The sequence below is a fragment of the Orcinus orca genome, chromosome 11, assembly GCF_937001465.1.
Source record: "Orcinus orca chromosome 11, mOrcOrc1.1, whole genome shotgun sequence".
Taxonomy (NCBI): Eukaryota; Metazoa; Chordata; class Mammalia; order Artiodactyla; family Delphinidae; genus Orcinus; species Orcinus orca.
Genome location: NC_064569.1, coordinates 63,528,501 through 63,555,152, shown reverse-complemented (window position 1 = coordinate 63,555,152; position 26,652 = coordinate 63,528,501). Strand labels below are relative to the sequence as shown.

At 36.4% G+C, this 26,652-nt stretch overlaps 1 protein-coding gene across 3 annotated transcripts in view; it reads right to left on the bottom strand.

Annotated features, from left to right (window-relative positions):
• Window positions 1-24,409, bottom strand: part of SYT1 (synaptotagmin 1) — a 540,189-nt gene extending 515,780 nt beyond the window's left edge. For 2 of the 3 annotated variants that reach the window (XM_033431327.2, XM_004271581.3), the window contains exon 1: window positions 24,022-24,409. The gene's annotated coding sequence lies outside the window, so the exon portion shown is untranslated. The remainder of the gene's footprint in view (window positions 1-24,021) is intronic. The other variant, XM_033431328.2, reaches the window with a different exon arrangement.
• Window positions 24,410-26,652: the final 2,243 nt, after the last annotated feature.

Below are 26,652 nucleotides of genomic sequence, written 5' to 3'. Positions count from 1 at the left end.
AAAAAACTAAGGCAAGAATCATTATTAGTAGATTGAAAGAAGTAACCTGTCATTAACTATTAATCACACTTGCTTTTGATGTTGCAACTGCCTGCGAATAATGTGGAATGGTTTCCATTTGTATGCTCATGCTCGGTGCGCTCATACTGGCTACAATCATGGCGGGCATCCATTTGTCTGCACAATCCTCATAGATCTTGGTAACCATTTTTGATGGCAAAGGTCATCAGCAGAATAACCTTGTTAGGCAACTAAGTTACTAGGGAACACAAATCATAATAAGAGCATCACGATGATACTTATATGAACTATTTTTTCAATTTTAGAATTTGACTTTGTTTTTTCTCAAAGTGATTTTCTCAAACTAAGATTCATAGGTAGTTATCTTTAAAATATCGCAGAATTCTCAAAAATAACTTTCACCCTAATTGGTATATCTATTTGTCATCAAATTCTTTTCCTTGGTATAATTTTTGGAGAGAAAACATGTTGCTAAATCAAATATGCATTTGTATCCTACAAATACCAAATACGCTTGATTCATAAATACTAAGACTAAAAAAGAATACACGTCAAGAGAAATAGAATGGAAAACTGCCAATATATAAAATTATTATTAGTAACCTTTTGTAGTTTTCTTAGACTTCTACCTCTTGATTATTTGTCACACATAGGAGGATTTATTTGAACAATTCTCAGCACCTGAGCTTAACAGTGCTGGCTTTGCGGACCTAAGAAGACACACATGAAATGACATGCATCTAAGTTTGAGGTTGGTTTATTTTGGTACCCACTACCTAGCTTTTAAAGAGAGGAAAGACTACTTAATGGACATCCCTAAAGGAGTGATTTGTGACCTTCCTCCTGGGCACAATTCAAATTGTCACAGGTTTCTGGTGATAATACTGACAAAGTTTCCTTTTATCCTACATGTTCTGAGATATCTTATAAGTTTTACACATTAAAAAGCTGTCAAAAATGCCTCCTTCCGTATATAAGTAAATTTCAATTAACTGTCATTTCATGGTGGATACTTTACAATTCGGCAACATCTAGAACTTCTGTTAGTTATCTTGACAAATTTGTTCCAGATCTATTGCCCTTTGAATATTAGAAACTATTCAGTCTTTTAACTTTCTTTTATAAAATGCAGCCCTAGAAGGCAGCTATGCTAACATGGAAAGCTGGGTATAGAGCAGACATTTTGAGTTAATGCTCAGGTCAGGTATTGACTAGTTTCCTATTCCTGACCAAGTCTGTTTCCTTATCTGCAAAATGAAGACGATGATACATAATAGTGTTAGTAAATGAGATAAAGTATGTGAAAATACTTTGTATGTACAGTGTAAATTACAATGTATGTGAGTGTTGATTACGTGCCATTCTCTCCTAAAATTTTGCCTGAGTTTTAAAAATAGCTATACATAAAGAGCCCATTTTGTGCCTAATGATCTGACAGATGAAAAACACAACAAAGCAAACAAACAAGAAAACCAGGAGTAGGAAACCTGATCCAGCCAGCAAAAAGATTTTGGTTAAGGTGGAAAGATAAGTAACATATGTATATGTGAAAAATCAGCAGGGTTAATTCTACATAAATCCAAACAGAAAATATAGTATAAAACAGGGTACTATCTACATACCTAAAATCTAGAAGTATTCATGTTAGGAGCATGGTTACTATTGTATAGTTCTTATTTAGAAACACTCTAGCTGATGGTTTCTCAGTTAAGCCTTGAAGGTAGGACAATATTTACCTTGATGGAAAGGAAAAAGAGTCTGACTCTGGATAGGAGATCCGAGGCAATGGAAATGTTAGTGAGTGGAGAATGAAGATGAAAAATATGGTATAAGAAGAAGATGAAGAAAGTTTTCTGGGAAGAAGGGATCAATTTTGGGAAGAATGAGTGACTTGGAAGATGAAAGACTGATTACAATTGAGACACTGCAAAGTTTGGAAGGGAGGGGAAAGAAAAGGAGGATGAAGAGGACGTGAGTTGAAGGAAGAAGAGGGTCATGAGCGGTCCAGTTTAAGATGCTTAATTTTGAGATAGTACGTGATATTTGAGTACAGATGTCTACACTCTTAAGCCATGAAATTTGAACTTTTTTTTCCTTCTAATTGGATAAAACAGAAGCTTAGAAACAAAATGCACTGGATATATTTAAGAAAACTAAAATATTCAGTCTAGGTTAGTGTAAGCTGCTGTAATATAATTTACTATTGAAGAACTGTACCTCATGTCTTTGTGAAATGGACCATAGTGTCTTTCTTAATGACATATCATGCAGATCATTGTTATTTTACAGAAAAATATCTTGATGAATATTTAAGGTTTTCAGAATCTGAATGTTTTTAAATTTAAGGAAGATTAGCTAAAAGATGATCTGCCATGAATATTTTTACTATTCAACATTTTAAACCATGGCAATTATTAATATATCATGTACTCAACAACACTTTTATTTATAAACAAATATAATTCAAGTAGGCTCTTCATTATCTTCCCAGACACTCTAATCAATACTACTAATTCCAAGGACTTGTTCACTCTTTTCCCTCAGGTTGGAAGTCCCATAAAACTTTAAATAACTTATTTCTAAACCCAGATGAAGTCCCAGTTCTTCCCACCAATTTATTTCTAAGTGATTTTTCTCTGCTTACCTATTGTACTATATACTCTTCACCCTTATTTTTATACTGTCATTTACCTGTTAATTTCACCTGTATTGTAAGCTCCTCAACCAGAGGAATGTGTTTTATGCATTTTTGCCTCTGTTGTGGGTGAATCTTGATCTTTTTGGCATCTTCACCCTTTGACAATCTGATGGAAACTATGAGCTTATTCCCCAGAAAAAACATACCTGCAAACATGCACACCACGTTTTCCACATAATTTCAAGGAAAATATTCTGAAACCCTTGAGGCAACATGGATGCCAAGATAAGATATCCTGAATTAGTGTTTAACAAACGTCCCTGGACAAAGTAGGAATTCAATATATGCTTTTCAACAGATTAACTACAGGTAACCAAATCATTTTTTATTGGTTTAACAAGATTAACTGGACCAGGCACTCGGGGAGAACTGGGGCAGAAAATTGCTAACAGTCAGCTCAAGGAGGGGAAAGAATGGGAGATTTAGGAAAAAAGAAAAGCTTTGTCCTTAGGTATTAACCTAGCTACAGCGGTCTTTTTCTAGTAAGGATTTGTTACCAAGTACACATTTCTTATAGAGAAGCAGGTAGTAAATCTGTGGATGCGGGAAACCTCAGAATACAAGATAAGCCTTAAAGAACCTTGTGCTCCGGAGTAAAAATAGAAGTGACAGTGAGAAGGAGGAAGGAGGAGGATATTCTGGGATGCAAATCACAGCCTTGGTTTCCTGATAAAGCATGACTCAGAAGCTACCAAAGATATGAACCAATCACCAGGCAGAGGTATACTGAACAATGTAAAGTGAAGAAGAGTTCAGAAGGTAAATGCAAAAAGTGATCTCCAAAGCATTTCAAAAGTGAACAACTCCAACAAGATTAGTAAGAATAATAATAGCAATTATAGATATCATTATCATTTATTGAACATTTCTTTGTGTCAAAGAATCACTGATATGATTTTGCCATACTAATCACTTTACATGCATTATTATTAAGTTGAATGTTTTATTATATCAGCAGCTTGAATATGTTTATTAAACCTACTTACTTACACCTACTTTACAGTCAGATATGTAGTCTTCTACATACAAGGGCAATATGTAATCTTTGTAAATCATAAAAATTGAAACAAAAACCCTCTATTTAAAAAAAATGATTTAAAAATACTTTTATATTGGAAATTGCACTAATTTATACTTTTTATTACTACTACTAATGATACTAATTAATATTTCACTTTTTATATGTAGTAAGTTTGATTACTAACTATAATCTCAACATAACTTAGTTTAAATACTCTACTAATAATAATTTGTGGGGGGGGGTAAAATTTAAGCATGCCTCTTTGGAAATAAAATTTAGTTAATTTTAAATATTCCATCCAAAAAGGTAAGCTTTTTCTCAATAAGCCAAGAATATCACATTTGGGAAACATGATCAGTGCTCTCAAGCAAGCAATAATCTATTTCTCCTAATGAAAGTTCTAGACATTGAAATTATGTTTTAGCATCTTAGGGGAAAGCACATACTTCATTCAATTAGTAAACTTCTATTGAATATCAACTATGTGTGAGATATTGTTTGGGATATAAAGATAATTAAGATATCTTCTCAACTATCAAGGAGCTTATATTGTAATAGGGAAGGGAAATAATGTACACAAACAACTATATTATAAGGTATAACGTACAAGTGTCATTGGAGATACCTCCTCAATTCCACCCCTTGGCATTCCCAGACCACACGACTAAATAGCACTTATAGATCATGGAGTCTTGTTGAATGACTTAACTTTAAATAGCTTATATCTGTTTATCCACCATGTCTTTTATTTAAATATTCATTTTCTCCACTTCAGCAAAAAATAATATACTGTTTTATATTTTTCTCTGAAAGTATTTTCTGGGTCTTTTGTAGCTTTTTAACTATATTATAGTCTCCTTTTAAAAAAGCCTTTAAAAAAATCTAGAATAGCTGGCTGAAGGCTCATCTCATAGTAAGCAAGCAAAGGAAAACTATTTGCTGATGGTGCACTGAAACATAAGGAGTATGTACTGACTAAAACACAAATCAACTTAGCTATAAGCGTTATAGATATCTTTTAATTCTGAATTTGTTGCTATGAATTTGACTATGATAAGCACTATTTGGATGATGGCTAATTTTAGAGAATTATATCAAATGTCTTCTAAGTCTCAAAATCGGCCTTCAGTAGGGTGGGTATCATTTGCAATGTTGATATTGATTTATTTTTGTTTAAAATGAAATTAAATGTAAAATATTGAAAGGCAAAAGAATTTTGTCTAGAAAAAATTTTCTTGAAAAGCAATGCCAATCCAATCTTATGGAAGACGGCTTTTAGAACTAATTGCACTCACTCTATATTCATGAACCCTTAATGCTTCTCTTCCTCTAATGTTTGAGAGGGCATTAGTAAGTCTTTCAAGCATAGAAAGAATAAAAAAAGATTTTCTCTGCCACTTTCCCAGATGCCTTGAAGTTAGACCACCTTTTATCTGCTTCCCCCAAAATAAAGATGGCTGGGAAATGCATGTATAAAATGTTAAAACAAACAAATCCACAAACAAACCAAAAAAACAGTGTTATGATAACCTTCTATGATGGAAATTAAACCCATTTTTTTCATAAACATTCTGTGGTAACATATTCCTGAGCTTTCCACCGCTCTCTTAATGTACTTAAAGGCTACAACATCTAGGGAACAGAGAGAGAAGGTGCAGGCAATTTCATTTCAAATATAAACCTACAAAGAGCATATTTTCTCCTTGCTTCCACCCTTAACCCACTCAGTCTATTCTAGCAAAAACATTCTATTCAAAAAGATCATTAAAAATCCAAGTTGGAACATGTTACCCTTATGCTCAAAACCCTCCAATGGTTTTTCCATCTCATTCAGCATAAAAGCCAAAGTTGACCCAGCTCTCTACACCATCTGCCCTCAAGTCACCTCTCTGAAATAATCTTTTGGTGCTTTCTCAGCCTGTTTCACCTGGGCCACAATTGCCTCCTTTGCTTTCCTTGAATCACCAGGCATGGTCCCACCTCTTACCAAAGCTTAATTCCTCACCTCCTTCAGATCTGTGCTCAATTATGACCTTTCACTGAGGACCCTATTTAAAAATGCATTCTGCCTTCATCTTCCCCCACCCACCACAACCTGGCACTCTCTACTCTCTCTCCTTGTTTTTTTATCTTGACTATTTTGATAGTACTTACCAAGATAAAACATACTACCAACAAATCCCTCTCTTCCTTCTTCCCTTCCTCTCTCCTTTCTCCTTTCTTTCTTTTCTCCACTTAACTTCTTTTCTGCCCCCCCTAAAAGATAAGCTCTCGGAGGGCTGAAAGTTATTGATACTGAATAATTTTGAACTAATGCTCAGAGGTTTTTGAATTAATGACAGAATAAATAACTAGATTCTATTGGCTTTAAAGCCACCCTCCCCTCACATGGAACTGAGTCCCAGCTATAACACCTAACAGCTATGTGACTGTAAGCAGACAGCATCATTTTTCTGACCCTTAGCTTTCTCATTTCCAAAATGGTAATAATGGTACATACCTCACAAAGAGTTTGAAGTAGTATTAAATGAGTAAATACTTAGAATAGCAACTGGCATGTAATTAAAGCTCTCTACATGTAAGCTACTATTATTAAATCAACATATTCTGTAAAGACCCCTAAAAACTTCATATTCCTTCAAATATTTTCCATATCCTTTCTGTTGTAAAATACTTGTCATGCACCCAAAACAAGCAAGATCATTCTTAATGTTTTACATTTTGAAATATTTTAAAATCCTTAAGATTAACGTATTGAAGCCCCCAAAGACATAATAAACGTGATTATAAAATGTTATTTATAATAGTGTCTGAACATTAAAAATACTACAGAAGATTATGCTCTCTAATGATAATTATTCATTTTAAACAAGATATTATAATATCTGTTGACAGATACTTTGCAATATGAGAAAAGTAAAACTTTATAAAAATCCTTAAATATGATCAAATCTATAAAATCATTTAATATATCTAAAGTGAATTGTCACAATCATCACAAATTATACCAGAAAATACTTAAAATTATAAAACTGATTTAGCTTAAAGTTAAACTGAATCACTTGCAATTAACATATTTTATAGAATTAGTTCCTGTTACATTAACCAAAAGTGTTAGCTATAACTCTTACTAACATGTAAAATATATTATGTACATTATGAAATAATTGTAGTTTGTATAAAATATTATCCAACATAAATAAAATTATATAATAACTTAAAATGTACAGAGCATTGTGTATATAATGGAACATTAATTTTAAATGTGATGTATGTTTGCATACAGAGATAATATTTCTGCTAGGGGATATAAGAGGTTATTAACAATGGTTGCCTTTGGGAAGACAACAAGTGGTTTGAAAGGAGACTTACTTTTCAATTCACATATTTTTGGATTATTTTAATATTATAAATATTTTTAGGGAATACTTTTTCATTTAAAAATCAAGTTAATACTATATATAAAACAGATACACAACAAGGTCCTACTGTATAGCACAGGGAACTATATTCAACATCCTGTAATAAACCATAATGGAAAATAATATGAAAAAGAAATATGTATATATATGTATAACTAAATCACTTTGTTGGTGTATACCAGAAACTAACACAACATTGTAAATCAACCAACTTCAATTTAAAAAAAAATCAAGTTAAAATATTTCTTTAAAAACATTGCTCTTTACTAGCAATAAACCATAATTTTCTAAAAAATACCAGTTTCCAATGTAGAATATTAAACATATATTTAAAATCCATACAGAAAGAATATTTTTTTTGCTTAGTAGTAGAATTCTTCTGTGCTTTGAATGCAATAGATATTTATGATAAAATTGAGGAAATGGTTAAAAAGAGAGAAGGAAGAAAAGGTGGAGAAGAGATGAAAGGGAAAAAGTGAAGCAAAAGACTGATTATCTATTTCAAAGATAGTTAGCGTTGACCCAAATAATCCACAATAGTGGCTCCATTAAAGTGGAACTGGAATAAATTATATGTTTTTACTCTTAATGATCTATACATTTAAATTAGCACACATTCATTTGCAACTTAGTAGTGAGCTACTGGGATGATTTATTATAGAGAAGTAAAGGCTGATTAAAGAAAGTAAGTCATATTTCACCTTGGATGAAATAAGAGTCAACTATAACTAATTCCAGTTCATGAAGATTCATTACCAAGGCTAAACATTAAGTTGGAAGAAAAATAGAAATGCGTGAGAAACAAATGAAAAGAACACCAACAAGGATGATCCATCCAGCAATGTCCACCAAAGATTTTTAAGTTCCTACTTAGTAAAGTGCTAAGCACTGCTAGGTCAGTTGACATCGAAGATATAATTGGAAACAAGATGATAAACATTAATCTTCATTGCTATAATTTTATAACAATGAATTACTGTTTGAACTAAAGTACAGAAATATACACATAAACATAAGAGATTTCTTAACACAGTCAATCTCAGAGATTTTTCAGTCTCAGTAATCAGAGATTTTAAACATTTTTAAAATCTTTATTTTAAAATTTCTCTTATAGTCTCGCTATTTTATCTTTAGCTAGATTTATTTTTCACTGCATTTTTTCAAGTATTTTCTGAAAGTGTGTTTTCACACCCAGAGGATGTAAGATCAGAGTGTTCCCATTACAAAGAAAAGAAACAAACAAGAAAAAACTCTATGATGGCAGGATTTGGAAGAAACATGTTCTCAAAATAATTGGAAAAAATCCTAAGGTTAAAATTTTAGCAATATATATTTAAAGCACTGTTCTATATCCCACTGAAGATTTCCTTCAATTAAATTTCGTTTCATCAGTATCCTCACCTGTAAGATTTGAATTTATAAATACATTTCTTCTTTAAAAGCAGCTAACTATTCAACATCTTCAAACTTATACTCAGGGTTTCCCAAACCATAAAAAAGTTTCAATTACTGTTCAGATCCCTTTCTACCACATGGTGATTGCCAATTCTTGACAATTCTGCAGTAATTTTGAAAAGTGACATATTCATACTCATAATATGAAAAAAACCGAACACTTACTCTTGTATATAAAGAATAAACATTTATTTTTAAAAAGCTGGCCAAACTTTATTGCTGGGTTTACATCCTTAGTGTCTGCCAATAGTAAATACAGTCCACAGTAACCCAAGCATAGAAAGAGCATGTACTAGGGCCCTGAAGCAGGAAGGAGTTTGGAATATTAAAACTTGACAGAAGGCCAGTGTGGCCTGAGCATGAGAATGAGAGAAACAATATGAGAAATTAGGCTGGTGAGTAGGAGGCGCCAGATAATGCATGCACTTGAAAGTCAAAGTAAGAAGAGTAGAATTGAGAAGGCAAGGTTGGTTTGATTATGGTATGGCAATGGAGATAAAGAAAAATAATGAGATGTAAAGGATATTTATAAACTAAAAATAATAAAGATATCATATATTTTAGACTTCGGGTTAAGAATGAGAGACACGAAAAAAAAAAAAAAAAAAGAATGAGAGACACGAAAACAAAGATGACTCCCAGGTTTCTAGATAACACAACTAGATGGACGATGGAATCATTCATTAGGATCAAAGACACTGAAAGTTCAGTTTTTCCATGGTAAATATGAGGTGTCTTTGAGACATCCAAATAGATTTGTTAAATTGACAGTTGTATTATACATCAGCACTCCTAGTACGAGAGAAATGATTTAGTTCATCCACCAAATTTACCAGGAGTGCTGGCATTCTTAATAAAACACATATCCCGTGTTTGAGATTCAGGTTAAAAAAAGAGAGACAGAGAGAGAAGATTTCATTAAAGAATGAATTAAGCATCTTTCATGATAATAGAAAGGTCCCTCAGAGTGCAGCCCGTGCATCACCTCCTCTGTGAAGCCGTAGCTGGCTTGACTAACTGATCATTCACTCTCATGTGCTTTCACTTTTCTGTGGCAGCTAATAAAAGAGCCTTCAAGATCTTGGCAATATCCTCTCCTTTCGAGGCCCAAGTTGGGGTGGAGGGTGTTATACTTCCTATGCCCTTGTAGTTACAGGCCACGTTGGCTGGATCTGGCAAATGGTCTCTGACCAGAAATTGTATATGCCTCTTATAGGGTCAAAGTAGTTAATTTTCTCACTGGATGGTGAGAAACTGTCCAGCGCTTTCCTCCCAACTGCAATGAATCCTTAATGTCATTGTATCATTAATGTCATTATGTTGAGATGACAGTGTTATAACTCATTGAAGCTCTCAACATTCTGGGTCCCTGAATGACTTCAAATCAGAGGGTCTTCTGCCACCCTTCCCCCCAAATACACACACACTTTTCCACAATGGTTACATAGTATAAGCAAGAAATAAGGCTTAGATGTTTAGGCCACTGAGGTTTTCCTATTGTTTGTTACCATAGCATTTCCTACCCTATCCTGATTATTTCACAGCTCACATCTGAATATATTATCACTACTTGCTTATGCTGTCTCTCTTAACTGAACTACACTTTTCTATAAGTGGCTGACAGTGCCTGAGAGTTTGTACTCTTAAATATTTTTGAGCAGCTTGATGAATGACTGAAAGATTGAGGACATCATCTCCACCTTATCCACTATCATGAGAAAACTCACATGGATAGTAGGAAGGCCATAGAGGCATTACTGTGCTGAGCCACTTGAATGTCTACTACCTTGCAGAGAAATATCATGATCAATTACAGATCCTCTCCAGTTAGCACAGAAAGGTTTCAGAGAGATCATACTGTAAAAATCACCATATCATAAACTTAGTGACAGATTGAGGGTTTTTATATTATTTGCTTGTTTTTATATTTGAACACAAAAATCTAAATATTTATGCTCAGTCTTCATCATCTGTTGGTTCCATAGACTAGCTCTGTATTCACTACTTTAAAGAAACAGAAATAATCTCCTATCACATCTCTGTATTTTCCTCTAGTCTATAAAAAGTTTATTTTAACTAATGGCTATTAACTGAATTCCTCAGAAGGCAGCAGACCAACATAAATCTGCTTGGTTGAGAATGACCAGTAACAGCACTGGCGCCAGATTCATTGTGGGTTTAAAAAAATACAGTGTAAGTTCACACGAAATCACCTGTATGTGAATACAGCAAGAGCATTTTGGTCTGGGAATTCTATTAACTTTCATTCATTTACAGTATGATGATACTTTATGTTCCAAATAAGGCACTGCAAGTTCCTGTATATCCATTATATTATACTTATGTATGCTTAATGGGATCTTAAATATACTTTTTTGAAATTGATAATACTTTTTTAGGAAACTGTTTTTAAAACTACAGATTGTTATCCATTGGTATGCTGTTACATTAACTTTGTTGGTCATGACCAGTATTTTTTTTAACAAATTAGGTAGGGCTTCCCTGGTGGCGCAGTGGTTGAGCGTCTGCCTGCCGATGCAGGGGACACGGGTTCGTGCCCCGGTCCGGGAAGATCCCACATGCCGTGGAGCGGCTGGGCCCGTGAGCCATGGCCGCTGGGCCTGCGCTTCTGGAGCCTGTGCTCCGCAATGGGAGAGGCCACGGCAGTGAGAGGCCGGCGTACTGCAAAAAATAATAATAATAAATAAATAAAAATAAAAAAAATAGGTAAAAAAGAGAATTGAAAAGGAGGTATCAGAATACAACACCAGTAAGAAATACTTCATAGAACTTTTGTTCATATAGTGTGTATGTGTGTTTGAAAGCATACTGTGTTTGGATGTCATTCAAAAACATTAGAAAATATAGATTTAGTGGATTCATTCACTCATTCAATAAATATTCTATGGAATGCTCTCTTCCTAATGTTTGTCAGGCACTGCAGAGTCAAAAGATGATAAAAAAATATACATACATCATTGCAAAATCCTGAAAAACTTGCACTTAGTGGAGTGATCACATAATTAAAAAATTCAAATATACTATATATATATATATATATATATATACATACAGATGTAGAAAAACATAAGATATTTAGGATACAAAACAGCCTGATTTCCACAGGTAAGGAAAACAGAGTTTATCACTTACTGATGAGAATGGTCCATTATAACACTCTTGCTATATTCACATATAGATGATTTTGTGTGAATTCAGCAAAGAATACTCTCTTTACAAAATACATTATTATCAGCATATAATGTCTATGGGAGGCTTAGGGGAAAAAAGAGGGCCATTTAAGATTGACACTGTAATTATTACTTCATTACTGCTGCAGCATAGGGAGTGGTACTGCAGCACCACTCGCAACGTTAATATGCCTCTGTAAGCACCTAGTTTACTGTCACAGAGTGACCTAGGTAGACTTGGGTTACTGAGTTCTTGAAACCAGGATATGAAACCAGATAGAGGAAAAATAATTTCCGGTTAATGCTCTGAGACCCGTGTTGTCTAAATGATAATCGACACAAAATGAGTTGTTTCATCATGCTTTCAGTGTTTATTTACTTTTGTTTCAAAATCTAAATTTGAATTTTGTTGGATATAATCAAACATATACTCAAAAGGAAATTAAATTGAGAAAAAAACATTATTGTGATAAAAAACCAAGGTGTTCACTTAAATTTTGAGAAACAATAAAATTGAGGGTAGGCTGTGTGTTCAATTCCCTTAGAAAGGAGGGCAAAAGGAGAAAGGTTATTAAGATTTAACAAAAGATATACGGAAAGTGTCTAAGGAATCTGTGTCATAAAAGAAAAGAAGTTACCTTTCTAGAGAAATTGGAAGATAAAAATATATGCCTGTAAGTCACCTGAGAGTGCATTTTGAAAGTCAGGGTGGAAATAGTATGTATTCCATGACTGTAATCATAAAATGTGTAAGCATGATTACATAGACTGGAAATGTATTACACAGAAATAAGATACTACATATATTTAAATAATGTTGAGGTGACGTGATCATCTTGTTTGGAAAATTTCCTTAATAATGTTTGTAGTTTGCTTTTAGTTAAAATATTAAAGCAGGGTTACACTCATGAAGCCAGCATCTTTACAACTTCAGCTACATTTGCTTTTTTCTCTTCCGTAAGTAGAACAAACTCACCCCCACTGCCAAGCTTCTGCACTTAGGATTTCTGCTGTCTACTGTGCTCTTCCCCTGGTGTTTACATAGCCAGATCCTTCTCCTTTCATGCCTCAACTTACATAGCTTTGGTTTACCACAGTCCTTGATTTTACTGTTTTATTAGGTTGTTTTATTATGTAGTAGCATTTCTCACTATTTGAAAACTACCTTAGTTATCTTTTGTTGTTGTTTTTAACTATTTTGTCTCCTTCCCTAGAATGCCAGCTCCCTAAAAGCAAGGAACTTATCTACTACATTTGCTTCTATATTCCCAGCACTAAAATAGCGCCTGGCATGTAACAGGCATGCCCTAGTGCTTACGGACGAAGTGCATCATTCCTAAATAATTCCCTTTCAGTTCGGGGTACAGCAAGGAAAAATGTATAGTGTTTTTGTGCAACTTTATTTTATTGTATCTGTAGCAATACATAGGTAGTTAGGGTAATCATAAAATAAAACTCTATAAACTCCTGAAAATAACCAGCCTTACTCAAAACCAACAAAAATGTGAGGTATTGACATATACACAGGTGGCCTTGTACATATCTTTAGTTGGCAGTTCTCAGACCTACTGAGCTCTGAATCTAAGAATCCTCAAATCCTATAAGTATTTTCCCACTGCATTAAAAAAGAGGAGGCCAAAGCAATAAGGCAAGGACCCAACTAGAGTTAAATGACACTCAACTCAGCCCTCAGCCCCTGATAGGCAGCCTTTTCACACTGCTATAGTCATACCAGTTGTTTAATTATTGACTACATCCACACCTGTTTGTAAATGGCATTGCTTCAAGCCTTCTGAGGGCCACTCCTTTCCACATCCTCAACTACTATGGACCTTCCCCTAGAATTCCCTGGATCTTACCCCATCAACTAAGGGGTTAGTGCCAGGAAAAATAAGGGCCCTCCAGGAGTCTGCTCCAGCATTAATGCCAGCAGGCATCCTCTCGACCGGTCAGTGCCCATACCTTATGAGCTAGGCATTTGTTGTTTTGCCTGCTCTAAATCTAATCATTTCCCTTCTTTTAACAGCAGAACTCTCTTTCTATGTAGTTGAGTGATGCTTTGTACAACTCTCAAATCCAGGGATGACACAAGGCTCAGCTTAGAAAAATATATTTCACAGCCTTCACCATAGTGATGAGTTTGGGGCAAGTGACTCAAGTTGTTCCAGTCAAGATTATCCTAGAAATTTTTGGAAAAAAAGATGCTCTCTTTACATGGAGATTTCTTATGTAAGCCTGTTCCCTGGGAACATTCTTACCACCGTAAAGAAAGAGCCTGATTCTAAATAAAGCAATGGCAGGGAAAAGTAAAATTAAGGAGGTAGGGATGGGTGGGAGGGTGGGGGGCGATAGGCCTGGTCTTGATCATATAGCTTGATTTCCTATTTCCAGCTATGATGAAATCCAGAATATTCCTGGATTTTATGGTAACATGAGCTCTAAAATCCCTTTTCTCTCTAAACCATTTTGAGTTAGGTGGCATTTTTGAAAGTGAAAGAGTTCCTGACTAATAAAAAAAGGGGGCAAGAGTGGTCAGATCTGCCATTTATTAACAGAGTACCAGACAATTTGCAAACATTTCCATTCCTGGTGAAATGAAGCTTTTAGTAGTGAAATATATTACTGAAGCTCACCATGCCAGAGTAGGTCTTTACACCCAGACCTATGAGACTCAAGTTTCAATCTTTTAGCACATTGCCATGGTGGTCATATTGACTCAAACTATGAAGTACAGTTTGCTTATGACTGTTCAATTTCTTTTGATCACTTCTATCTGTTTGCTTCCAACTGTTCTGCATCTTCTACCACTGAGGAGTTTAATGATTATGATTTCTTATGGTTGAGTGTTGGCTCTAGAAATAGACTGCTTGGGTTTGAATCCAATTCCCTCTACATAACAGTTGTATGACCTTGGCAAGTTACTTTTCCACATTTTTCTCATCTAAAAATTATAGATAAATTAGTACCAGTCTCAAAAAATTCTTGGGACTATTAAATGGAATCGTAGTAAGCACACGAGAATATGATTAACTTGTGTTTGTCCAAAAATCCCCATAAATACCTGTCTTCTGTTCCAATTAATCTTGCATTCTTTCTATAAGCCTTTCCCAATTAAAACTTCTGTTTCCTTCTATCAGATCAGCTAGAAAGTCAATTATGATAATCCACATTGCAATGTGTATACCTACTGGCAATCATTTCCAAACGTGTTTGATTCTTAACATAAAGAATTGCCAATTGATGGATTTCACATTAGGGCTGGATAATAATTGGGGCTTGAGTATGTTCCCTGCTTAGCCCTTTCTATCTTGAAATAGGAGAGAAAAAGCACCAGTAGATTCAACAACTTCCATTAATGTCAGGTTCTGGAAACAGTGAGAAGTTTTATGTGTAAGTACCAATGAGAAAAATAATGAGAGATGAGGTTGTAAAGCTTCTAGTAAAGCTACAACGTTCATTTTCTCATCACATCTCTGTGTACTCTAGGAGGTGGCTTATGACTCCGTAGTTTCCAAATAAGGAAACAAATGAGGTAACATCTAATACCACAGTGATACAGCAATGACTAAAGGCCAACTAAGCCTAGTGACTCAGGATTGGTGAATTGTCTTATGGATTAGAGAACTGTTCCTTGAATAATTTTAAAATACAATTTATTCCAAAGTTAGAGTCACAGAAGTAATGACAGTATATTAAACGGTCCTTCTCTTTTCAATGGGAAGAATAACAACTGTATATCCAATATTCAGTGAAGATGTTATATTTTTGTTTTTATTTTTGATAAGAAATAGCAAACTAGTTCTAATATATAGCGAGGAAGTTTAAAAATATACTTGACTTTTTTCTTGATTAACTGCTGAGGCAGTATGATTCAGCAGGTGAAAATTATAAAAGCCTTCCTAAGTGTGTAATTACAGCCAGGTAACTTAACTTCTGAGTCTCCTTTATTGCCTCTGTAAAATGGAGAATCTCTCTATTATCAAAATCAAATAAGGCAACATAATATTTTTTACATACAGTGAGATACAACTGTTGTGAAAACAATGATGTAAAAGTTACCACTGGAAGAACAAAACAGAGAAAAAAAGGTGCCTAAAAGTACATGCCGTTTGGAATTTTAAACATTATTGTTTTATCTCTCTTCAATCAATTTTGTTCTAAAAATTACCAGTGGGCTAGTCTTTACATGTAAGGTCTTAAAAACATTCAAATCGTGGCACAATCCATTTAAGTGTGCCAACTACTTAAACAAATTAAGAGGATGCTCCCTTATCTATCTATACAAACCTTTTGTGAAACTAACCTGAAATGTATACAAACTAAGAGTGAAATTTCTTGGTTACTGACAAAAAATAAATTCAGCACGTGGAGATTAGTATGGGGCCTAGAGTACCAAGCTCCCAGTGATTCTAGGGGAAGATGATTCGTCAGGAGGTGAATAAGAAAGAAAAAAAGGAAGGAAGGCAGAAGAGGGCAGGAAAAAAAGAGATGAGAAAGGAACAAAATGGTGGGGAAGGAAGAGAATACAAGAGAATTGCTATATCATGTTCTTAGCTGGAGAGCTGAACAAATCTCTTCTACCCTGGCAGTGAGTAGTAACACGCTCCAACACATACGGGTCTAAAAGTCCAGAAGTCAAAGAAATCAAACTGTTGCTATGTGTTCAATACCTAAATGATGAAACAGATTCTCCAAGGCTAACAACTTGTCTACTCCACTCTGTCCTGAAGGAGTCGGCTCTCCTATCATTAATATTCATTTTGTGGTATCTAGGAATGGTTCCGAAAGTATCTATGATTCCACAGGAAAAAAAAACAAAACAAAACTGGAAACTTGCATATGAAGTACTTTTTTCCTCCCACAATTTAAAAGCAGGGTGGTGTTGGAGAATTTAGGAATATGTTGGCTTTTTGTTGAAATGTCACTTTCTTGAATTATTAAACTCAACTGTATCTCAAAGTGATTGTTTGGCATTTTAAATTTAATTTTATAATTTAATAAAAACACGAAAAATAGGTAAATTACTTGTACAGTCATGTTGTTAACTAAGCTTTCAACACAAGAATTTCCTGTACACAGATAAAACTCAAGCATTTTTAGGCATATAATGGTCTGGTTTATATTTATATATAAAACTTTTAGTGGCCTTGGATTCTGGACACTGGCTAAAATAGGATAGTGATGTTATTCTATTTATAAAAAGATGCTAGTGCTCTAGAAATATGGTCTAAGGCCCAATGGTTCACTTTATTCATTCCTCAAATCTGATAAAAATGCTAGGGATTAGGCAGAAAGCCAGCCTTGTAAACAAGGATCTGCAGACACTCCAAGTCAGACAGAGATTCAGAGCTTTGCTACCTTGCCTTTCTCCTGAGAAGCTGTGTCAACTTTTCTTAATAATCTTGCTAACGCAGAGCCTGCTTGCTAGAGGAGCTTAGCTAGGCCTTAGTAACCTGTGTTCTATCATTTGTCCTTGTTTCAAAAGCCATTAAGTCATTTGTCCAAAAAAACATTTGTTAATGACTTTCCCCACAAACATAAGCAGCTTCCATATTTCATAGGTGGAGAACAAGGACCTATTTCGCTGTTTATAATACATAGAATGCTGGGGGGCAGAACATCATCAGGAAAAAATATACTTAATCGTCTCTTTCTCCTTCTCAAGGAAAGAGCAAACAATTCCAACTTGACATTGTAGTGAGTGTAGTCTGCTGCTGTGATGCTACATTGCTGTTTACACTCAGTTACATTCACATAAAATTATGCCTGAAAGAAGATTAGCAATAATCCATCCTAAAAGCAACCCTATGTGACGTTTCACAATATCCAGTCTGTAGATGTACAAACCAGTTCTCAATTATCTGTGATGAGCAGGACGAGGTATGTAAATGTTTAAGGGTCTCCATAACAAGACACAGGTGGATTTTGGAAGTATTAAAGCCAATCGAAGGATCTGAAATTCTTTTAAATAATTATCTCAGCTTTGTCCACTGGTGCTAATAAGTTAAAAAGTTATACGGGGCTTCACGGTTGAACAATCTCACCTTTTGCTTGGATCACTTGTGAGTAATCAAAAGAAATTCCATGAAAGAAAACTATGTTATCAATTATCTAAATGTTATATAAGATTCAGCATCACATTTGAAAAGTGTTAACACCAAGTTTGTTACAGCTGAGTATGTTCTGAGTATTTCCGTGTGCTTTTGCCCTCACGTTGACGAAAATATGCCAATAAATCTCAAAGTAGCAATTCCTAAATTCAGTTATCTGCTTTCAGCTAGAGTAGGGCCTGGGCTGATAATGCAAGGAGACCTCAGGTAAAAACAGGAGGCTGTCCCCTGGAGGCCACACACAAGGAACTGTGCCCAGAGGTGTGAGGTGGGTTTGCCTGCTCTCCCCTTCATTTGCTTGCGACAGAAAAGTTGGCTGTAGTCTGGGAGGGTGTAGGAGGACAAGAGATAGTATGTCTCATTTAAACAACTGCAGTATCAGAAGTTCTCATATTTAAGTAACTCTCCGATTCTATTTGTGTTTAAGCGCCTATGTGCATTTTATCCTTGATTAGGTGAATGATTTAGAAAGAAAAGGAAAACATTCATCTATTGCAGGAAACAACACTTAACTCTTTTTAATTATAAGCAAAACTACATTGAGCAAATAGAGAAACAACAGGTTTAACGGGATGAGGCAAGACCAAGTTTCAGTACCATCCATAGCTGGATTTGATTAAATGGCTATTTCGACCAAAATTCGTTCTTGACTGAGACACTTAGCTAACTGTCTTAGGCGTAGTTTTGGGGGCTGCGGTAGGGGGGTTGTAATCCAGTACTTCCAATGAAATGTTGTCTGACAGGGCTGCTAGGAAATGGTATTTTAACCAAATTATTTCAGAAACTACATTATTTCACCAGATTCTCATACTAGCTGAGAAAGGCCATTCTCAATCTACATGGAAAGTTTCCAGCTCCCATTTTGTACAGACAGCTAAAATACAGAAGGCGTTTATTATCTTCATAAGCTTTCCAATTTTCCAGAGCTCCTCTTCAACAAAATGACGCCCTATGCGTATAACTAATACGTTCAACATACTACATGTGAGACCAGTATAGGAACGATCGGTATCTTTTCTTTTTATCTCCACAATAGCAGTAACCAAAAATGATGAACTCTGACCTCCTCTCATTTACATTACTGGTAAGTTAAGGAAACCAGTGTGTCACATCCCTTCCAAGCACTGAGTGTATTTGTAGAGACAAAACAAACCCAAAGAGAATCAGAATTAGTTCTAAACAACTAGAAGTTGTGGTTTAACTAAATACAATTACAGAAATTACAGAAACATTTTTTAATCTGCTTTGCATTTTTCAAAGACAGCAGAAGACTTCTTTCTAACACAGTCATAAATGTGCTATTGTTATGCTAACCTAGGTTTCAGTTTGTTTTAGAACTCTTTTAAATATTGTTTTTAGATTTAGAAAGTGGATATTTTAAAAGGAGGTTTCTTTGCAATAGGACCTCTATAATTATTTTTAAAACTGCGGAAATAATATCCCCGGTGCTTACTCCTTCTATAACATAGCAATAATTTCACGTTGTACACTTTAAAATAAGAGCTTTTCTTTTTTAAACAATATAGCAAAGGTTGAAGTTTTATTCATATATAGCAAGAAAGGACTGGGTGCTCTCTTATTTCCAATAGATAGCATGACTATACTTGCAATATTATTTAAAATACATTTCTTTTATACTAACACATATGAGTAGAACGATGTTCATATGCCCTGCTATCACAGTTCATCTTATAGTCAATATAAAAGTGGCTCTTCAAGAACTCTCCTAAAATGACAGAGAAGCTAAAGGAAAAACACTGTTTTCTTCAGATTGGAAAGATTAAATTCCTGCTTTAAAAAAGTGGCCACACTGAATGGAGAGATTTGAATCAAATTTATAAAACTATTAGGAAAAATATTGATCACTCCTAAAGGAATTATTTAAGATACCAATCTAAACCCCCTTACCTGAAAAAGCAATGATAATCGTGTCGATTATGTAAAAGATTAAGAACACGTTTACCTTTGTGCAAATGCTGAAAGAAACACTGAAGAAATCTTAGAAAGATAAAAACTTTAATGCCCTGTTATGTCCAAATCATGTGAAAGCGTGACTTCAGTTTGTTACCTGTATATAAAAGTGCATCTTGCACTGAGAGGTGTTTTGTTTTGTTTTTTTTAATACATGATTCATATAAAAATCACTTCTTCCGTAAGCCACAGAAGGGCTGTATAAAGGAAAAGATCTAGACCTCCATTAATTTTGCCTCTGAGTACTCCTGGTCTTTTCAACCAAAGAAATATTAAAAGCATCCCCAAGACATTGTCATCTTTCTTTAAATGGTACTTTTTACAGGAGTACTCCCTAGTTTCAGCAGATTACATGCTACTGTCCATTAGTCTCAAATCCTTTTAGAAAATGTTACATAATATGTATATATATGTACACACGTACACATATATATACACACACATACGTATATATATATATCCTTAAATGCTAATTGAAATTATGTTTTACACAGCCATATACTTTATCCCTATTTAAATAGCTTTGATCAATTTCGATGGCAAACAAATTCAGTTAGGAAGAATATCATATATTAAACTTTTGATACGGATGTATTTATGACAAGAAAATCATTAAAAATTATTTTAGGGGCTTCCCTGGTGGCGCAGTGGTTGAGAGTCTGCCTGCCGATGCAGGGGACGCGGGTTCGTGCCCCGGTCTGGGAAGATCCCACATGCCGCGGAGCAGCTGGGCCCGTGAGCCATGGCCGCTGAGCCTGCGCGTCCAGAGCCTGTGCTCCGCAACGGGAGAGACCACAGCAATGAGAGGCCCGCGTACCACAAAAAAAAAAAAAAAAAATATTTTAAATCACAAGTGTTCCAGGTATTTCATTTTAGAAAGCATTAGTTTTTAGCAAAACACTTGTAAAACCCACACCTATGTTATTCTAATGCCAGAAAGTCTAACTTTGGTCTTGGTTTTCTGTAATAGTAGACCAAATTTGCTCCATTATGTAATCAAACTGTTTACTTTTATTTTCCCTTCCCCAAATCATTTAATCACTACCATTAGGAAAAGAATTATGATGTTCCAATTTGGAGTTAATGGTATCTCTTCCTAGCTATTACACAAACTGGAAATCCTAAGTGGTATAAGTATTTCAGGCTCACATAATTGTCTGTGTTAAGTGTGAGTTTTTTAAGATTAGATGACTGTAAAAATCTGTTTTGGGAATTCGCTATAAATTGATTTAGTATACTGAACTCAAAAGAATGAATTGATATTATGTCCATGGTGTCATTAGGCAAACAGGAAGTTCGAATTAGCTTTTAGATCTAACACATTCTGTATTTTATTTATTAATCATCCAGTTCATTTTGCAAGTACAATTAAGAGAAGCTACTATATTCTAGTTTTATTTTCAGTTAGCACCAAGTCTAATGTGCAAATCTTGTACATACCATGCTAACCATTTTCATATTTCTGAATTAGAACTCTCTGACAATTTGACCAGACAGAATAACTAATATTCTCCATTATGAAATAAAGTTCAAAACTACTCTGTAACAACTCTCTATCATGTGGTATTTTATGAAATTAGCATTTTAGCATTTCCTCTGTAGGGTAGCAACCTTTAGTTCTGATAAAAATACATTAAAGTCTAATTACCATATTTGCTCTAAAACATTAATAAGACTTACTAAGATATTCTTTTAAAAGGAGAAAAGATGAAGGTTGTATGAAACTGTTACACTAGACCATTTTGTGGAAAGACAGGGTAATAATTTCCCATAATATATCATTTAAAGTCTCACTTTAATCCACTCAATATATATTGGAATTAGTTCTGACTTCCGGTATATAAAGGCTTAATTTTTTTGTATGTGAGAAACTCAATACTCATATGCATGTCTTTTACATGTCATTGTTATAATTAGCATTTGTTAAGAGTCCCGAACATAAATGTCACAAACCAAGACCAAACTTTTACCCTTCCTAAGACAGTGGAGAAATAAGCAAGTAAAATATTTTGCTCGCAGTGAAAGGCAGTTGGTTTCCTTTTTCTATATCTTCTCATGTCTAAACTTGTTAATTCAGTTGTACACACATAAGGCAATTAAACGATTGTCCTTTTGTCCTTATAACCAAAAGGTGGCACCACTAAAAATAAGTTTTAGCTTTCAACAGAGATACTACATTAAAAAGAAAAAAAAAAGGCATTTAAATGTCAAAGGCCTAGAAAGAAGATCTTGTTTTTGTGACTCGAGGCAATTCTACTTAGATAGGAAAGATAAGTGTCTCAAATGGAAAATGGTTTAGAAAATAACATATATTATGTTGATGGTAAATGAAAGCAGCTCTTCTTTAGGTCAGTGTATAAACTTGTCCACTGAAGATATGTGGTGAAAAAAATACTTTCTGGGGTACATAGATTAGTGTGGAAGATCAGGCAGAGTTAAGAAGGCTCCCTTTTCTTATCCGAAGTGGACACGTAGAAAAAAAAAAAAAGGTAAGACTTGGCATTTCCCCTGATAAATCAAAGGAAAAGATTTATCTGGACACTAACATCTGCTGATTTCTCTGCACTCATGTAGCATCCACTTGGGCTGCTTTCCCATTACATTCAGCTAAGCACTTCTCTCTATCTCCTCCCATCTGACGGTCATCACTTAGCTGAATAATAGGAAAGGAAAGCTTATACCATTGATGATGGAATTAGAAATTTCTGAGGCTGCTGTCAAGGCTCTGTCCAGCAAGTCCCTTTCACTTGACCTACCATGCAGGCAGCCAGGGCACATAGTTGTTTTGATACCTTTCTCTGTATTATAATAAGACATGAAAGTAAAAGCATTTTCCCCTTCAAGATTTTTTAATTTGACGCTATCTTCCTACCATTACTTCCTAAACTTTGTTCCAGTACAAGAGGATTCTTGGCCAACTGAGCTTCCATGCACCTTCTAAATCGAGTACTGAAATTGTATAAGCATCATGTGTACATCTATTAAATATACTTATTAAAAGAAAATAAGGCAAGGCATGAATTCGATTTCTGGGCAGCAAAATGCAAACAGCAGAAAGGTAGAATGAAATCACAATTCATATGCAAATGCAGCTTTAACACAAAAGTTAAATGTTTGCATTATTTCAGAAGGTTAATATTCAAGAAAGTCAAAATCACCATGTACACAAAGCTAACTAGATTTGCTTTCTCAAAGTAGAAATCCAAGCCTCCTAATAATACTGGTGTCACTAACAAATGTTTTGAAACTTTACTTTTTTTTTCTTTTGCCCCTCAACATAAAGGCCATGCCAAAGAACCTCAGGAAAGTAATAATCTGTTTTTAAAATTTTTTTCTCCACTCGAGAAACCTCTCCAAGTTCAGACATTACCAGTGATGGATAAGACCAAACAGTCAGCCCCGCAGGACAAATGGAACCAGGAAAAGTCAGATGGTGGGCACTTAAAAGCAACAGCAATTAAGCAATTGAAAGTGGGTTGGATCGGTGGTTTATTTTTGTTCCATTTGAAGCAATCTAGTGAGAGACACAGCCCCTTGCAAGCATAAGATCAAGTCAAACTTGACACTTCCCCTCTCTGGCAGCTGGGGCTGCATGGCTTGTCTACTTCCTTTATTCAGTTTAATTGCTTTTGGTACTCTAATTTTCTATCGTGTATTCTATCTTGTTCTTTTCCCCCTGGGCAGAAAGAAATCTTTCTCCTTTCATCACCACCCCCCTCTTTCCTCTGAGAAAAGGCAATCCTTTCCAGGAAGAGAAAGAAACACTGTGCGTGCTTTGGATGGGAGGAGGGAGAAGATGAGAGATTTGAAAGGGGTTGAGGGGAGGGAGGTGAAGGATAGAGATTGGGGGTGGGGGACGGAGGAGAGGAAATCAAAGAGGGAAAGAAGAAGATGGGGGATGACCAACATCATCAACTCCAGGCTCTAAATCACGGGCGCTGTGCAAAGTGCTTCTCCAGGAGAGGCACATGTGGTCTCATTACATCGCTCACAATAGGCCACCCGGGGCTCCCTGCCCAGGTCTCAGTCTCCCACCGCCAAAACCTAAGTGTACCGAGAACAAAATCTTACGAACGGATTCAAGCAAATAGGCACAGCTGAGGCTGCTGTGCCGCCAGTCCCGCTGTCTTACCTGGAGGGAGAACCAGGAGGTGGTGCCGGGCTCCGTCCCTACTGCTTCCCCGTGCGGACCGGTGCACACACGTCCTCTTGCTGCCTCTGCTCTTGGAGGGGCAGCCTGCAACACAAAAGGGGTGTGTGGGTGTGGGTGTGTGGGAGGTTTTCCAGGGCCACCAGCTGGTCCCAGCTGGCCGCCCCCACCCTACACACACACCTTCGGGCACTGAGCCCCCCCTCTCAGTTGAGCACCACCCTGGGGGGGGCTTGCCCTGGGCGCAGTCTCAAGTTGCCGCTGCCAAGCGCTGCTGCCGCCGCTGCAGGAAGAAGAGGTGGAAAGACACTGGGGGCAGTACTCGGTCTAGAGCATCCCCACACTGCAGCTTCTCGAGGAATCCCTCCAGTGAGGAGGCGGCCGCCCATCAGCTCCCAGCCCCGGCCGCCTGATTGGTTCCACCTGGGGTACGCTGCGCCGAGGAGCCAATCCTGGTGCACTAATAATAGGTGGATCCGCTCAGCCAACAGCGCCCATCCCAGTTCTGTTAGTGTCTCTCCATCCCCACAGCGGACAGGGACCTGAGGAGGGGGGGGTTGAGAAGGGTTGGGGGGGGGAACTACGAGGGGTACAGATGCCAAGGAGGCGTAATCAAGGGCACTAGATAAACCCTCTGGGTAGTCGCAGGAATGCCCCGCAACCTGTTCAGCAAGCTGTAAGCACATGAGAGGAAGACTGCATAATACAAAGCTATTTTCTTTCTTTCTTTTCTTTTTTTTTTTTACTTTCAATCAAAATCTGCCTTGATACTGAGCATGCCCGGACTGCAACAGCACCCTTGGAGTTCCGATGTGTGTGGGTTTGCAGACTGCGGGGTTTTGAAAATGTGGGAGCCGGGAAGGAGAGGCAGAAGTTTGTCTTTGGCCATTCGACCCGCTGGAGTTGTGAAAGCAAATCAGGGCGGGGAAAAGAAAGGATTCCGCAAGAGTGTTCTCAAACTGAGGACACAGGAAGGTGGCCCTCTGGGCTGTAGGAGGCTGATAACATTATCGTGTGGGTGCAGGGGTGGAAGCGGGGGGTAGAACAATCTGAGCCTTGCTAGGTACCTGGAGACTTTTCGTAAAGGGTGCGGTGGATCGGAGATGCAGGGGAAGCTCCTTCCCATAGGTGGGGCCGGGAAGCGCGACTCCACCCAGCAGCCGGGGCTGTCAGGCAGCGGAGAGTGCACTGGGAGTTTCCACTGTGGCGACCAATAAGTTTGTAGACTTGGGTCAAGGGCGACGTTGTTGAGGATGCAGTTTCTGCCAGCCCCCTCCCCCATCTCTCCACCCTCTGCCAGCGCAGTGACGACTAAAGCGTGGGTTCCCTCCCTCCTTCCTCTCTTTCCCCCGAACGATTCTGCTCGGGAGTAAGAAGCTTTTCCCCTGTGACAGCGGTGCTGACCTGATTGCCTCTAAGCTCTAGGGCAATTTATAGCTTGGTAATACCGAGAGATACCAAACTGGGAGGTTCAGCGTGTGGGGGGCAGGGAGAGCAAGCGAGGCAAGGGGCGGAGCGGAACCTGGCTCGGGGTCGGACCAAGTCCTGGCTCTGCTCCACAGGTGCAAGTCTTTCAAAACGCATAGAAGCATTTCCATCTCTCACTCACTGACCTTGTTTACCGGACTTTGAATCTCTGATTTGTTTTGCTTAGAAATACTTCCAGTTTGTGTAAACTTGATCAATAGCTACAAATGAGAACTCTCCTAACTGGGTTCTTTATTTTACTGAGAAGATGATCACGGCATCTCAGTTAAGGAAATAAATAGCTATCTCAATTCCCCAAACCCATCCACTTTGAACTGGAGTTTCATTAACATTGGTTTGCAAAGGTAACTGTATCAAGAATTCAATTAACAGTAACACATTTCTTCAAGTTTTAATTAAATCTCTCCAATTTATGTAATGTTTAAGATTAAGATCCTTATTCTAAGTATATGGGAAAAGAAGACAACTTGATATAAACTAATCCTTTTAATGACAAATACCTGTGTATTCTCCAAAATTGTAACTATGTATCTCCCATTGTTTAAAAATATTCCTCAAATCTTAGAATAATTTCATAGATGGAGAAAGATAATAGATGTTAGTTTAAAATCAACTTAAGTATTTGATGACGAAGAAAAAGAATGAGGAGGTTGAGGGGGGAGGAGGAGGAGAAAAAGAAGAATCAATTACCTAACACTGTTTCCTAGTAAACGTCCTCACATGAGGATCATTATATTATCCACCTAATAGAGATCTTTATTCTAAAAAATACTCCTAGCACATTCTCTAGATTCCAATAATTAAAAGCTGCTTGTTTTTAAAAGCTGTGTCCAATAGCTGCACGTAGAAACAAGTAAACTTATTTTAGAAGAAATCAGTAAGTAGAATATGATTCCATATTAATCTCTGTTCCAGACTCTGATCCTATTATCAGCGTTTTAGCCAATTTCTCTTCCTGTCTACCTCATATGCTACCCAATAATCAACTCTCTCTCAGTGGTCAGAATCCTAAACAACAGGAATGGTGTTAGATGTTTACATCCCAAAGTTCCTTGCAGGAGACTGCTGGCTAAGATATGAATGGGTTTCACAGGTATATTGTGATTAACTTTGGAATAAACAGCA